This window comes from Odocoileus virginianus, chromosome 29 (assembly GCF_023699985.2).
Source record: "Odocoileus virginianus isolate 20LAN1187 ecotype Illinois chromosome 29, Ovbor_1.2, whole genome shotgun sequence".
In the NCBI taxonomy this organism is placed as follows: Eukaryota; Metazoa; Chordata; class Mammalia; order Artiodactyla; family Cervidae; genus Odocoileus; species Odocoileus virginianus.
Window position 1 is genome coordinate 28756891 of NC_069702.1, and position 3807 is coordinate 28760697.

The window sequence follows — 3807 nt, forward strand, 5'->3', positions numbered from 1 at the left end:
GTATATTCTGGAAATAAAAAGCTAGAATTAGATAACTATATTGATCCAATTTTTCTACCCCCAAGCATTACTAATGTAGCTCTGCTTGGCCAAATCCTTGTGTGACCATTTGTAAATGGGTAGGTTAACAGTTTAACTGGACAGCCCAGAAAAGTTATAAGAAGGTAGCCTCTAACTCTAGTTCTGCTGTCAGTAGAAACATTTGATAGAGAAGAATTAGAATTAACCTTAGAGGATGAGCGGGGATAATTCTGAGTAATGAGGGAAAGGGCTCTATGTATTATTCAGATATTTTATTTTCCAGCCATGCTGTCTTTCATCTTTCATTTTCTTGTCTATCCATCATAACTTAAGCAGAAATGTATGAGGTGTGGGGGCCATGAAGATGTGCTCTGCCTTCCTTCTAACAACAGACAGTGTAACTGACCAGGAGCCCCAGCTTAGAAATCCAGAGTTTGATTTCAGGATGCCATTACCACAAGCTGTTCCAGCCACTGAAAGAATACTAAGTACAGCAGTGACGCTGAGGCAGGTCCCTTTCCAGAGAGACATGAGACTTCCATTGGCCAACTTCATCTGGGGGGGTTCCCTGACAGCTTTGCTGGAACGGTGCAGCCCTCCACCCAACAGCAAGGAGATCGACCCCGTCAATCCTAAAGGAAATCAACCCTGAATATTCACTGGAAGGACTGATGCTGAAGCTCCAATACTTTGGCCACCTGATGCGAAGAGCCAACCCATTGGAAAAGACCCTGATGCTGGGAAAGATTGGGGGCAGGAGGAGAAGGGGCAACGGAGGATGAGACAGTTGAATGGCATCATCGACTCAATGGACACAAGTTTGAGCAAACTCTGGGAGATAGTGAAGGACAGGGAAGCCTGGCGTGCTGCAGTCCATGGGTTCGAAGAGAGCTGGACACAGTTGAGTGACTAAGCAACCACTCAACATTCTCTCCCTCTCTCCTTCCCTCTGGGTTAGACTGGCCAGGTGGTCAGAGGCATCCCCCAGCTTCTGCTGGGTACCTCCATATTTCCTTTCACATGGGTACTTTCTCCTAAGACAACCCTTAAATGTTTAATCCCATCTTAATATCTGCTCCTTAAAGGACACCAAGGGAAAGTTTAACAGATTACACAAGCAGAGCCCATTGACACTGGAAAGGAGCCAGAGACCAGCATTTACACAACTTTAAGAGAGAAAAACAGAGTTAGCTAGAGCTTTGGAATATCGTTAACACAATCCTCTAGCCAATGAGGAGTGACTCTGTACCTTTTTTTTCCCCCCAATTTTAAATACAGTTTTATTTAAGACATTGAATTTTTTCTCTTACAATACAGTGCTTGTAGAGTGCAATGTTTTTCCACGTGCACACACATTCCGTGTTCAAGTATCAAGAAGGCCCAGTTATTTACTATAGAAGCTCCACTTTGTAACTGCCATGGGATTTGCTACAAATTTGGGTCCTTCCATGTTTTGTGTGGAACAAAGCTATATCTATGCTAGGCTGGCTTAATCAACCTCTTCAGTGGTGGGCCCAGAGAAGGCACCACCTGATGGAGGAGCTCCATCACCAGGGAAGCCCCAGGCATCCCTCCTGGCATTTCCCCGGGCATGCCTCCTATGCTCTGGTATAGCTTGGTAATGATGGGGTTGTAGACTTTTTCCAACTCCTTCTGCTGATGTTCAAATTCTTCCTTCTCTGCAGTCTGGTTCTTATCCAGCCAGTTGATTATTTCGTTACACTTCTCAAGAATCTTCTGTTTGTCCTCATCATTAATCTTACCCTGAAGTTTCTCATCCTCAACAGTAGCTTTCATGTTGAAGACATAGGATTCAAGCAGATTCCTGGAAGACTCCTTATCCCGCTGCTTCTCATCTTCAGCTTTGTACTTCTCTGCTTCTTGAACCATCTGTTCAATGTCATCCTTGCTCAAATGGCCCTTGTCATTAGTGATGGTAACCTTGTTCTCTTATCCTATGCTCTTATCCACAGCAGAGACATTGAGAATGCCATTGGCATCAATATCAAAAGTGACTTCCATCTGAGGAACACCACAGGGGGCAGGAGGTATGCCTGTGAGTTCAAATTTGCCAGGCAAGTTGCTATCCTTGGTCATGGTTCGCTCACCTACATAAACCTGAATGAGTACACCAGGCTGGTTGTCAGAGTAGGTGGTGAAAGTCTGCGTCTGCTTTGTAGGAATGGTGGCATTGTGCTTGAGGACAGTCATGACTCCACCAGCGGTTTCAATTCCAAGGGAAAGAGGAGTGACATCCAACAGCAGCAAGTCTTGAACATTTTCAGATTTGTCTCCAGACAAAATGGCTACCTGGACAGCTGCACCATATGCAAGAGCCTCACCGGGGTTGATGCTCTTATTTAATTCTTTCCCATTGAAGAAGCCCTGGAGAAGTTTCTCAATCTTGGGGATGTGGGTTGAGCCACCCACCGAGACAATATCATGGATCTGAGACTTGTCCATCTTGGCATCTGAAGGGCTTTCTCCATAAGGGTCCAGGGTGCCACGGAACAAGTCAGCATTCAATTCTTCAAATTGGAAGTTGATTCCTTCATAGAGGGAATCAATCTCAATACTGGCTTGGGTGCTAGAAGAGAGAGTGCGCTTAGCAAGCTCAGAAACAGTATGGAGGCAACAGACAGCCCTCTTGTTCTCCCTGATATCCTTCTTGTGTTTGCTCTTGAACTCTTCAATGAAATGGTTGACCTTGCCATTGGCGACGTCTTCTCCAGACAAGTATCTCCAGCTATAGATTTGACCTCAAAGATTCCATCCTCAATAGTGAGGACTGACACATCAAAATGCCACCACCCAAATCAAAGATCAGCACATTTCTCTCTGCTCCAACCTTTTTGTCTAAGCCATAGGCAGGAGCAGCAGCAGTTGTTTCACTGATGATTCTAAGTACACTGAGACAGCAATAGTTCCAGCATCTTTGGTAGCCTGACGCTGAGAGTCATTAAAGTAGGCAGGTACTGTGACAACAGCGTTGGTAACAGTCTTCCCAAGGCAGGCTTCTGTGATTTCCTTCCTCTTTGTCAGGACCATGGATGACACCTCCTCTGGATAAAAACTCTTTGTCTCCCCCTTGTATTCTACTTAAACCTTAGGTCTGCCAGCATCATTTGCCACCATGAAGGGCCAATGTTTCATATCAGACTGGACAACAGCATCATTAAATCTTCATCCACTAAGTTGTTTGGCATCAAAAACTGTGTTGGTGGGATTCATTGTGACTTGGTTCTTTGCAGCATCACTGATCAATCGTTTGGTATTAGTAAAGGTGACATAGCTTGGGGTGGTTCAGTTCCCCTGATCATTGGCAATTATTTCCACCTTTCTGTGCTCTCCCACACAAGAATCAGGGGTGCCAAGATCAATGCCAACTGCAGGTCCCTTAGACATGGTTGCAAAAACATAGGCCCAGCTCTACTGGAGGAGAAAGCAGCAATCTGGAAAGCTACTGGTGTGTCCAATGAGCTGGCTCTGTACTTTAATGGATGGATTTTGAGCAATGTCAAAAAGAGATAACAAGTTTGGATTTGTCAGAACTGATGCTGACTTTTCAGCAATTATGAGTACTGGAGAAGAATTAGCGCGAGATTTAGTTGAGAGGAATTGTCAGTGTAGACTCAAAGCATGTCAGAGACTTCCTGAGCCATACTGACTACAGATTTTATCAACACCATATACAGAAGTGATTGGTAATTAACACTTGAAATACATTATTTGGCTCTATTCAGTATGATTTCCAGAATGAACAGACCAAGAAGCAACACCCTTTAA

At 44.5% G+C, this 3807-nt stretch overlaps 1 pseudogene; it reads right to left on the reverse strand.

Annotated features, from left to right (window-relative positions):
• Positions 1-1510: 1510 nt before the first annotated feature.
• On the reverse strand, positions 1511-3426 carry LOC110145488 (heat shock cognate 71 kDa protein pseudogene; annotated as a pseudogene).
• Positions 3427-3807: the final 381 nt, after the last annotated feature.